Genomic DNA, 12,885 nt, shown 5'->3' on the forward strand with positions numbered 1-12,885 from the left:
TTTCTTTTCCATCTGCAGCTGAGACTTCTTTGAAACTTTCCGCAGTCCTTTAAGAGCCCCTTGATTCTGCGGGAGGGTGTGGACCCCAGGCATGCAATCCCTCGAGGACCCAGCAGAACAATAGGCCTGCTGATCACAGGCACCTCATAACCCCTGCACATGGACATAAGCAGGTACACACAGGGGGATGTGCTCAAAGGAAGGGGCACAGGACAGAGCCTGTGTCTCAGTTCCTTATTATTACACCCCTGGCACTCGGGGATGAGCCAGGCAGACCTCCCTTCAAGAAAGGTTGGAATGGAGCTGAGCAGGGTGGGGCACACCTGTCCTGCTGCCCTCGAATGGGGAGGCTGAGGCAGGAGGATTGCAAGTTCAAGGCCAGCCTCAGCAACTTTGGAAGCCTCTGTTTCAAAATGAAATAAAAGGAGCTGGGGATGTGGCTCAGTGATGGAGCATTTGCCTAGGAGGCCTAAAGGCCTGGGTTCCATCCCCAGCATTGAAAAAAATAATAATAAAAGAAAAACAGGACAAGCTGAAAACAAACAAGCAAGCAAGCAAACAAACAAACAAACAGGACAAGCTGCCTAGTGGGGAGGAGGGTGGTGAGCTGACGGTTCTGCTGTGAGACCCTTCAGGACGCCAGGTGTTGGGTAAGGAGAGTTCGGAGCTCACTCTCCTGCTCTCAGGCCCTGGAGATCTCCTCCCTCTGAAGGGTCCATGCCTCAGGGCCTCTCTCTCTCCTGGCCTGAGGCCCATGCTATTCCTAGGGTGGCTGGGCCAATGGCTGAGCACCACGGGGCCGGGCGCCTGGTCATGGCCAGTCCAGGAACAATCTGGGGAACCGTCTTCATGGAGGAGTTCCCCAGGGCCGGCCGGGAACTGTGAAATCTGTTTCACGGTCTCCCAGTCCTCCGCCCAGGCCTGGTCCACCCATTTCCCTTCCTGGGCCTGACTCCTGTCAGACTTTCCCATGGAGCCTCACCTCCGCAGCTGCTTCCTGGAGAACTGGGCCCAGGGCAACACCTGAACAGGTGCATCCGGATGACAAACAGCTGCCCCTGGGACCGTGCCGCAGTCTGGCTGGGCACAAATGCCGCAGTCTGGCTGGGCACACAATCACGAGCCACCACACAGCTTGTAGATTCAAACAGCAACTCTTTATTCCCGAACTCACACCAGCCGTATACAAACACGTTCTGGGGAAATCCACGTTCTCTGCCAAATTCACGTTCTCTGCCCAAATCCACTTCCACTGGGCTTCTATCTCCCAAAATATACTGTCTGAATCCCGTGAGAACTCAAGGGGAACTCAGGCAGCAGGATACGCCCTATTCCCAGCAGGAATAATCTTAAACCTTAAACCTGGAACCTAAACTGGGAACGCCCTAAACCCGATTATGTTAAACCGGGAACACCCTAATCCGCCCTGGTCCTTGAGCAAGGTCAACTACATTCAATGTCACTGCAAAATGTCAGCAACATGGGGTACGCTGGCAAGGAAATTGTCATACCTACTTGGCTAATGGCTCCCAGCAGGACCGTGCCTGAGTCTGACTTCTCTATCTGAAGCTCAATCCTGAACACGAACTCGACACCCAAGAAATGACCAGTGAAGGCCTGAACAGGGTGGACGTCCCCGTGGTGACCCGACTAGGTAGGAGGCCAGCGCGATGGAGGTGCTGACCTTGCTGGGCGTTCATGAACGGGGGTTCCAGGCACCCCTAAGGAGGTGATGGAGTTAGTTGGGTGGATCTTATTTTATTTTATGTGGTGCTGAGGTTTGAACTCAGCGCCCCGTGCATGCCAGGTGAGCGCGTTACCGCTTGAGCCACATCCCCAGCCCTGATCTTTAGCTTTTGATGGGACTGATGTCAGGGAACCGCACAGCATGGTGGGGGGGCTATCTTGGGGTGAGCAGTAGTTTGACTGGGCTGATAATCAGCCTGTTTTTCATAAGGCGTCATGGAATTGGTGAGAGGCTTCGGACTGTCTGCCTGGGTGTCCTTAGGCAAATCGCCCTCCGTCTCTGAGCCTCCGTTTCTTCCTTTGGAGTGGGAGGTGCAGGTCTGTTGTCCTTACAGAACTAGGGTTTGGTCAGTGTCCCAGGGATGCTCGTGTCATCTGTGTACATGGGCCTACCAGGAGGATCCACAGACCTACCTTTGTGTGGGTGCCCATGGGGCCTTGTAGAAAGGAGACTGTCGCTGTGCTCCCTGGGGGCAGAGAGCTGGGATCACACCCACTTCCAGGCTGTCTGGCATTTTGTGAAATGAACAACTACATCTTTGGCATAAAGACTGTGAGGAAACAGAGTTAGCAGTAGTTCACTTAGGGAGAGAAGGAATGTGCACTTAAATTTTTCTTCTTAATATTTAATCATTATTTTTTTCTTTCTTTCCTTCTTTCTTTTTTTTTTTGAGGGGGGGGTATCAGGGATTGAACTCATTCAGAGGCACTCAACTATTGAGCCACATCCCCAGCCCTATTTTGTATTTTATTTAGAGAGAGGGTTTCACTGAGTTCTTAGTGCCTCATTGTTGCTGAGGCTGGCTTTGAACTTGAGATCCTCCTGCCTCAGCCTCCTCAGCCACTGGGATTACAGGTGTGTGCTACTGTGCCCAGTTAGCCCTCCCTCCCTCCCTTCCTTTTGCTTTCTTTTTTCTTTGCAGCAGTAGGAATTGAACCCAGGGGCACTCTACCACTGAGCTCCATCCCCAGCCCTTTTTATTTTTTTATTTTGAAACAGGGTAAATTGCTGAGGCTGGGCTTGAATTTGCAATCCTCCTGCTTCAGCCTCCCAAATTGCTGGGATTACAGGTGTGTGCTGCCACACCTTCAATGTGTTTGTTTTCTTCAAATCTGTTTCCATGGCTAGATGTTGCAGGTGAGTGGAGGGTGGAGTGGGCAAGGTCAACAGAGGTAAAGAAAGAAAGAAAAAAGACTGTATGATCCTCAGCTCCGTTAATATGAGGATGAGGCCCTAGACCCAGCATTGTCACAAGGTAAGCAAGAATCCTGCTGTTGAGATGTTTTATTTTATTTTATTTTTCTTTTTGGCTGTACTGGAGATTGTACCCATGGGTGCCCTACCACTGAGCCACATCCCAGCACTTGTTAATTTCATTTTTTGTTTGTTTGTTTGTTTGTTATTGGGGATTGAACTCAGGGGCACTTGACCACTGAGCCACGTCCCCAGCCCTATTTTGTATTTTATTTAGAGACAGGGTCTCACTGAGTTGCTTAAGGCCTTGTTTTTGCTGAGGCTGGTTTTGAACTCGAGATCCTCCTGCCTCAGCCTTCCAAGCTGTTGGGATGACAGGCATGTGCCACTGAGCCTGGCCCAGCACTTGTTAATTTTTATCTGAGAAAGAGTCTAAATAAATTGCCAAGGCTGGCCTTGAACTCTCGATCCTCTTGCCATGGCCTCCTGAGTCTCTGGGATTACAGGTGTGCCACTGTGCCTGAGACTGCTAATCATCAAGAGTGGCAGCAGGGGCCCTTACCTACTTTCTGGGTAAGATGTCCTGAATGACTATCTCAGAGTCTTATATTTTCTTCTTCCCTGTGCACAAGACAGGAAAATGGAGAGGGGTTCCCATTTGTCCCTCGGGCAGCTCTCGGTAGCACTGAAAGCCCAGGGGGCTTCAGGGGAGAGGTCTCTGCAGTCTCACCCAGGCCCAGTTCCTCACCCTGGGGAGGAAAGGTCTGGACACAAATCTTTGGATAAATCTGGTGAAGTCTGGGATTGGCATTACCACCTCTCTCTTCTGTGCTCCCTTCCTGCCTCCAGACAAACCTCCTTGTCCCATTGCTTAAGTTCTTTAAGGCCCCTCCAGGCTTCAAGCCTTACATATTCCCAGAGTGCCACTTTCCATTCTCAACCTCTCTTCCCACTTTTCAATTTCCCTCACTGTGTAGTTCTTTGCTGGGTCTTTGCCAAGCATGCTGACCACTAATTCACGGCACCCAAAGCAACAGGGCCAAGTGACGCTGGACTGAAACCTCCAAAACTGTAAGCCAAAATAAACCTTCCCTCTTTTTAAGTGGATTGTCTCCGGTATTTTATTACAGTATTGCATAGCTGACCAATACCCTGGGAATTCAGTGTAGAGGAGCCAGAACACCATGATGGAATCAGAAGATCTGATTGAGTCTTTTGTTCCCTTCTAAATCACTGATTGGCCATGGATAGGCTGCACCTCCTCTCTGGACCTCAGTTTCCTCATCCTGGAAATATACAAGTTGTATATTTCTTTTTTAATCAGACCAGAAGAGACTTTCCCCCTCATTATCTCATCTAATTTTCACATTAATCCTGTGGTTTCTTATTTGCCTTTCAAAGCTGGTGCAGATGAGCCCTTGTCCTATAAACCCTTTCTGGACCCTTCCCCCAAGACAATGATTCCATCCTGGGGCCTGGGTGGCCTCTGAATCTGTCCTTAGGTCCTGTGGTTCTCTTGACTTCCCATTTTGCACCCAGGGCTATGACTTCTCATTGTCTCTTTGGGTGCCTAAGGCCTGGCACAAAGTAGGGTTGTTCTGAAAGCACTGAAGGACACCTTCACCCTTCAGGGGCAGACTGACTGGAGTCTGTTATGCCCAGTCAGCTGCTCTACCCTGTCTGGCCTTCTCTGGAAACTCGGTGGGGCCAGGGGCATTTGTGTCCTATGGTCTCCAAGTTCAATATTGGGCAGGAAAGATCCAAGGGGGTAGCCTTGGGCCCCCGTCCTGGGGGCCATACCCCTTGGGGCACTAGTCCCAAGGCAGCTGAGGCCGAGTGGCAGCATCTCTTTGCAGGTCCTGGCCCAGGGCTGCCACCCAGTGGGTGCTTCCTGGCTGTTGGGTGCTGGTTCCTGGCCCTCTCCCTTTCCTGGCAGGTGACCCAGGCAAGGGGGGGACTCAAGCATGCATTTCTATCATGGCCAGGCCAAGGGTCCTGTCCCCCAGGCCCCCCAGCACCTGCAGCCACCGTTACTTATCCAGAGGGTGTGATCCTGGCTCCGGTGTTGGGGTGTCCTTGTCCTTGGGAGGACTCTGGGAGGTGGGGAGGGCAGGGCAGCAGCCGGAATGAGGCAGCTGGTGACAGAGAGCAAGGATTTGGAGAGAGTCAGTCCTGGCTCCTCCAGGTGCTGCTGTAACACCCGGGCAAGTTGCTGCCCCCCTTGGAGCCCATGTCTCCCTGGCCGATGTACAACAGGGACACTCACAGTAGCCACCTCGTCAGGGTTCGTGAAGGTTCAGTGAGGAAATATCAGTGAAGGGCCTGGCGGGTAGCCTGGGACAGCAGGTTTCAGGACTGAGTCTGAACACTGTTGCAGGAGGGGACAGTGGGCACCTGGGCAGGACCCTGCAGGGCATCCCGGGCCAGGGCCCCAGCTAGAGCAGCCCAGGAAGTGCCCTGGTAAAAGGGTCCCCTGGCAGCCCTGTTCCTAGCACTGGTGGCTCGGGCTGGGCTGTGCTGGCTGCCGCCACCAGGTTGGCCTGGGGTCAGGTCGCTGAGCCTGCGGACGCCGCCAGCCCCAGCTTCTTGGTGAGGAAATGTGCCCACCCTGGGTGGAGCCGGCCAGCCACGCCACGGCCCTGCCCTGCTGGAGAAGGACATTGTGTCTCCCTCTGGGCTTCGCCTGGCCTGAGCCCAGGGTCCAGGGACAAGGGTGGAGGGTCAGGCCAAGGGAGGAGACCGTGGGTGTGGGGACCAGCCCTGGCTGGGCATCTGGGGGCCAGGCGTGGTCTGGCTGCAGGCCTCCCACCTCTGCCGCTGCCCGTGGAGGAGGCCCTGCAGCCACGGGCTGGGCCACCGGCCACCTGTCCCCACTCTCCCTTTCAGTTTTCCTCTCAGGCTCACTCAGGAGCTGTGATTTTCCTAGGCTGAGTCACCCCAAGGACAATAAAGGACTAATTAGGAGTGCCTGGGATTCCCCACCTGTGTTTACAGGAATCCAGAGCAGGCCGCCAAGCACCTGGGCCAACCGTTCAAGGGCCTTTGCAGGGACCGGGGAATGGGGACCGCCCCTCACCAGGACTCCTTCAGGCCACCAGGGTCCTCCAGCCAGCCTGGCCCCTCAGGAAGGGGCTGCACCTCCCCCAGACTGGGGATCTCCAAGGCCTGGGCCCAGATCCCATTTTCTGTCCCTGCCCAGTGTAGATGAGTGACACCAGTGACTTGCCGAGGTCATGGGACACCGCCCCCCCCACAAGCTGGAACAGAGCAGGTGGCCTGCCTTCCCTGCTGGGTCTGTCCTCACCTCAGGAGAGGTGACAGCCTGGGAAGGTCCCCACTTCTAGCCGTACCCTCTGCTTTTCCTTACCTCAGTCAGACCTCACAGGGTCGCGACCCTTGCCCCCATCCCACTCTCGGCGCTGACCCAGGGACAAAGTGGCAGATTTGGGCCCAGCTGGAGGAACCAGTGCAAAACACTCTGGTTTGGACCAGGACTGTCTCCCTCTGGCCTCTGCTGCGGTGGCTGACCCATGTCCAGCCGGGCTCACCCTGGGTCAGTGGGAGCCGAGGGCCAGAGGGAACCGGCACAAGGGAGAGATCACAGGAAGGACTTTCTGGGAACGAGAGGTCACCACCAGCCCCTCAGGGAGGCCTCAGCATCTCAGGCCACTGCCCTGGGGTGGCTTGTCATGGGATTCCAGTGTGACCCTTCCAGTTATTCCCATGGAAAGAGGAGTGGGTCACCTGGGAAAGAAGGGAGGGAGGGGGGTTCCCTGTGACCCTCGGCTCTTCCTCTCTCTCTCTCCTTCCCCTGTTGCCAGCCTTCTGCTTCCATCCTCACGAGCTGAGGACCTGGAGCTCCTTGGCTCTGCGCCTGGCCGAGATGGGAAACCTGCTCACTGGATCTCAGAGGAGCTTGGACAGCCGGGGGCCTGTGCATCCCAGGGCCGCCACCCTCATGGGCATCACACAGAGAGTGAGGGCCGTGGCAGTGGCCGAGGAAAGCAGGCTCTGGGGACACCCTGAGGAAGAGATGCCGTGTGAGCCCAGGGCGGCCGCTCCCTGCCCCTCCCAACCAGTCAGCCACCTAGACCACCTTCTCCTTTTCTTTTTCAATTCGTTGTGCCAGGAACAGAACTCAGGGCCTCTTGCATGCTAGGTAAGTGCTCTACCACTGAGCTACACCCCAGGCCCCAAAGGAGTCATTGTACAAGGAGAACCTCGTGTCTTACTCTCTTGCTTAAAGCCCTTCAAAGACTTGCCACTGGACTCCATTTCTTCTCCTTCTCCTTCTTCTTCTTCATTGCTGAGGCTGGCCTTGAACTTGTGATCCTCCTGCCTCAGCCTCCTGAGTAGCGGGATCACAGGGGTGCACCAGAACGCCCGGCTTTTCTTCTCTTCCTCAGAGGCTTCGCAGGTGCTGTTCCCTCTCAGCGGGGCCACCCCCTGCTCCATGCTCACTCCACCTCTTTGCCTCTCACTGTCTCTGTGGGGTTTCTCCTTCCCCTGACACTGGGCCTCCCCATTGCCCAGGCCAGGGTGACTCTCAGGGCACTTTTGCTGCTGGGGTGGATGACACCTGTGAGATGTTGAACTCCAGGGTAGGCCCACGACCCAGGAGAAATCCGAGGTCCCCGCCTTTATATTCTAAACCCCACCGACCTGAGGGGCGGAGCGACAGTTAAAAGGAAAGGTGAACACGTGCCCTGCCCTCCCCAGGTACTTTCCCACTGGCTCTTGCAGAATCTTTACATCAAGAGGCAGCTATTTCCTCTTCCTGTTGGAACAGGCTGGGATTTGTGATGCCTACATGGACAGAATGTGGTGCCAGCGTCATCAAGTAGGGGTGGTAAGCTTCTCTCTCTCAAAGGCTCACCCTTGAGAAGCAGCCGCCATGTTGTGAGGAAGCCTTGCCACATGAGGAGGCCATGTGGACACGCACCGGGTCTCAGCCTAGGCTGCCATCCAATACCAGATCCAGTGCTGGGGAGTGTTCAGAAGGAAACCCTCCAGGATGCAAATCCTATAAAAGAAGAGAGAAAAGAATGATGCAGGGGGAACAGATATGTCCCCATCAAGTCCAAGTGTGGGTTCACAAGCAAAATAAATGCCAACTGAAGGCATGGTTTTGCAGTATTTTATTATACAACCAAAGTAGCTGAACTCCTGCCTCCTCCCTCCCATCCCTTCCTCATCTTGAAAAACCATTTTTTGGGGGACTAGAAGGAAGGAGAGACCGACTGAAAGGAAATGGTGGAGGAAGAGACCACAGATCGTTCTCCTTCCTCCCACTGGAAGCAGCAAAAGTTGCAGTATCAAGAAATAAAGAAGGGGCTGGGGTTGAGGCTCAGTGGAGAGCACTTGCCTGGCACATGTGAGGCCCTGAGTTCAACGCCCAGCACCAAATAAAACTAAATAAACAAAATAAAGGTTTTGTGTCCATCTACAACTAAAAATATTTAAAAAAAAGAAACAAAGGAGATCATATTTCTTGCCAACACAAGAGGGTAGGTGAAGACCTCTCCTTTCACACACATAGAACTGGGATTGACTGTGGAGGTGTTTGTGTCCTTGGCTCCATGTCTGTGTCCCTCAACAGCCTGGGCCTGTCCTAGGTTCCCTGTGACTCCTCAGCCCCAGAACCAGGCCTGTACAGAGAGGAGCTCCATTAATATGTGGTGACAGAGGAATGACTGGAGCACCGGTGAACCCAGACTCTGTCCCCACGGGCTTGGCATAAAGTCTCGGTCATCGTCAGAGGATGTACCCAGGAGCAGGGTGTGGTGGGACACACCCGTCATCCCAGCAACTCGGGAGGCTGAGGCAGGAGGATCACTAGTTCAAGGCCAGCCTGGACACCTTAGTAAGGCCCTGTCTCAAAAAAATAAAAATAAAATAGGCTGGGGATGCGGCTCAGTGGTAGAGCACCCCGGGTTCCATTGCCAATACTGCTAAAAATTAAAATAAAATTAAAAAAAAGAATATTCATCTAAAATTAGGCTGAAAGATTCACTTACAAGCAAGGACATTGAACTCCAGGGAGGGGAGGGGACTGGCCCAAGGCCTGGTGTGCACTAAGTGGCAGAGCTGATCTGGAACTCAGTCCACAAACTCCCAGCCTGTGCCTTGGGTGGGCAGGGGATGGTGCAGTGGGAGGCTCTGCCTGGGTCCCAGGCTGAGGGGCGCTTTATACAGAGGCCCAAGATGGCAGAGGGTTGAAAGGCTTGTCTGAGGTGCCGAGAGAGTGCTGATAGGGAGATGCCCAGGGAGGGGACAGCGTCTGTGAGGTGGGTAGGAGCCAGGTCAGCAGGCCTCGAGGCACTGGTGTGTGTGTGTGTGTGTGTGTGTGTGTACACACACGTGCGCCCTCGTGTGCATATTACCAGGGGTTGAACCCAGGGCCTTGTGCATGCTAGACAAACCCTCTACGACTGGACCCGCACCCCTACTTTTTAAAATTTTGAGACAAACTAGCTAAATTGCTGAGGCTGGCCTCAAATGTGATCCTCCTGCTTCAGCCTCCCAAACAGCTGGGATTATTGGTGTGGGCCACCATGTCTGCCTGGGATGTTTTGGCTTTTGCCCATTGTCAAAAGCAGCAGAAAATCATTGAGGTGTGTCCACGACAGGAATGAGCTGCCCTCTTAGAACTAAGACTACTGTGCAGAGCCATGTGGCAGCTGTGAGAAGAACGGATGGTGTGGGGGAGGAGGAAGGGCTCCGTGACGGGAGGAAATGGTGGTTTGGACTGAGGACGGGGTGGTGGGACTGGGGAGAAGGAGCCAGAAGTCAGAGGTCAAACACCAGGATTTGGAAGGAATTGGCTATGACGTGTGGGGGAGGGGAGAGGAAGGGGCCACACAGTCATTCACTTACTGGAGTGAACTGCCTCACAGAGCTGGGCACGTGGCCCACACCTGTAGTCCCAGCGACCTGGGAGGCCGAGGCAGGAGGATTGCAAGTCTGAGGCCAGTCGGGGTAGCTTTGCAAGACTCTGTTCCAAAATAAAATAAACAGGGTCGGATGTAGCTCAGTGGTAGAGCACACTGGGTTCAATCCCTCAATGCCCAGTACCAAAATAAATAATGAATAAATGCTTTTAAAAAGGAGGGTTTAACAGGTGTTCATCACGTCTATGCCAGAGACTGTTAGGAACCAATAGTCTCCTCCTCTTAAAGTTTATCTTCTGGTGAGTTCCTTTTTTTCTTTCTTTGGTTACTGGAGATTGAACACCCAGGGGCACTGAACCACTGAGCCCCATCCCCAGCCCTTTTATATTTTATTTGAAGACAGGGTCTCACTGACTTGCTTACTGAGGCTTGCTCTTGCTGAGGCTGGCTTTGAACTTGCTTTTCTCCCCTTCTTCCTTTCCAACGGGATGCAGACAAAATGCCCGGAGCTCAAGCAGCACTATTGAGCCACATGGTGATGTGGAAGGTATTGATTCTGACTGCTGAACTGCAAGAAGGCAGAGGAGAAATCTGAATTAGAGATGAAAACCTGAGCTAGGTCCAGCTGTAGTTGGTTGCTGAGATTTTGGCAGACACTGGATGGCCTGGGGAGAAAAATGTAGCTAGAGAAAAGAAAATGGCCTAAGGGCGAGCCTTAGAAAACCAAAATTTATAGGAGCTCAGCTGAGAATGGAGCCTGAGTGGCAGGTGGGACTCGGACCTGCCCGGGCCCCTGGCAGGAGCCCCGCTGTCTGTCTCGGGAACTCCTTTATCTGCAGCTATCAAGATTTTCAGGACTGACTGAGCCCCAAGGCTAAGGCCCGAGTGTAATCACCGGGGTCAGAGAGAACTGGACTCTTATGACTCAAATCTGTCTACCATCACAGGCCACAGGCCACCGTGGGGTGGCCCGCACACTCCTCTTCCCGAGTGGCTCAAGGGTCTGTGCGGCTGGCCCACCCCCGCCCCAGCTCAGAGCCATGGAAACCGTTGTCCTGCGAGCAGAACTAAATGCTCTCGTAAGTGGCCCTTCGCCCCACAAAGAAGGTCACTGTCCTCCTTTAGGAAGGAAGGTGGGAGGAAGGGGACGACAAGGGAGCGAGAAAAGGAGGGAGGAGGAGAGAGACAGAAGACGCCCATGGCCACGCCCAGTGATGGGAGGGGCAAAATCAACATGGCCACGCCCAGTGGTAGGAGGGGCCAGAGAGACCCACGGCCGCGCCCAGTGGTGGGAGCAGGAGGCCTGCGGTGGCCTGGCCTAGAGCAGGGGTCCAGGTGGAGAGGAAGAGCTGGGGCCACTCTCTTCAGTTGGCCACAGCAGGCCACAGGCCTAGTGCCCAGCGAAAGCCTCAAGAAGAGAACTTCCCAGGAGCCGTGTCCCCCTCCCTCCCCGTTTCCCCCAACATGTGACCAGTGACAAGGCTGACCCCCTGGGGACTTTGAGCTGTTCACTAAGGGGAGGGAAGCTCAGTTAGCCGGGGAGGAAGACTGTCAGCAGAGAAGACGTTTAGCTGACGTAATAGGAAACCCAAATAGCGGGGTCCACTGAGGTGTAGAGTCCAAGGGAAACGGCTCAGCACGGGCGATGTGGCTCCACAGGTGTCCTCCTGATTTCTTAATGCAGAGCTCTCACCTTCTGGCCCAAGAAGGCTGCTGAAACTTCAGCCATCACACCTACATTCCAACAACAGGAAGGAAAAAGGCCACAAACAAACAAAAACCAAAAAAAGAAAAAAGGGAAGCGATGGGATACGCCTCCCTTTAAGGACAAGTTTTACAGTTTATATACAAAACTTCTGAGTAAATCCAGTGATAAACTTACGGTCATTCTCCCCTTCTTACAGTGTAATAGAATTTTTTTTTTTTTTAAATCTCACCTATGGGCTGCTATTCCAATCTGATTTACTTTCTACTTATTTATTTGGTTTTTAATATTTATTTTTTAGTTTTCGGCGGACACAACATCTTTGTTTGTATGTGGTGCTGAGGATCGAACCTGGGCCAAACGCATGCCAGGCGAGCGCGCTACCGCTTGAGCCACATCCCCAGCCCCTGTAATAGAATGTTTAACTGTTATAGTATTAATTTCTTTATTGAGATGGGGTCTTGCTCAGTTGCCCAGGCTGGCCTTGAACTTGTGATCCTCCTGCCTCAGCCTCCCAAGTAGCTGGGATGACAGGCCTGTCCCATTGCACCCACCTAACTAGGCATAGTATATTTATTTTGTTATTTTATTTTTTTGGTACTGGTGATTGAGCCCAGGGGTGCTTAACCACCGAGCCGCGTCCCCAGCCCGTTTTTGTACTTTATATTTAGAGACAGGGTCTTGCTGAGTTGCTAAGTGCCTCACTAAATTGCTGAGGCTGGCTTTGAACTTTCGATCCTCCTACCTCCCTACCTCAGCCTCCGGAGTTGCTGGGATTAGAGGCATGTGCCACTGTGCCCTGTTGGTCACAGTAATTTTAACCACTCAACTGAAGACTACATTTCCCAGTCTCCACGCAGCTAGATGTGGTCATGTGATTAAGTTCTGGCTAATAATACACTGTGAATAGAAATTACATTTATAGCTACTATTTGTGACCTTAGAGGGAAGAAGTCTGATGTTTCCCCTACCTAGTGGCTGGGATGTGGGTGTGATGGCAGAAGCTGGAACAGCTCAGGCGCCTACTCGCTGGAACCAGGCAGAGGTCTTAGATAGCAGGAGTCCATCATCAAGGGCCCTGTGATAGACACTTGGTATTTATTACATGAGAAATAAGTCCCATTACTTAGGCCACTACTATTTGGGGTCTACCATCGGGGACCTGTTAGTAGCTCACCCACTATCCTACCTCACGTACAGCTCTTGAGTCTGTTCTTCGCATACACACTCTCCAGGGGGTCGGGGAACATGCTATTCATTCCCTGTGGCCGTGGACCCTGCTGACCACTGGGGCAGTACCGAGTTGGGGCCAGTAGTGGAGAAAACCACCAGGGGCGGGCCTCGGAGGG

The sequence above is a fragment of the Marmota marmota genome, unplaced genomic scaffold (genome assembly GCF_001458135.2).
Source record: "Marmota marmota marmota unplaced genomic scaffold, marMar, whole genome shotgun sequence".
NCBI classification, from domain to species: Eukaryota; Metazoa; Chordata; class Mammalia; order Rodentia; family Sciuridae; genus Marmota; species Marmota marmota.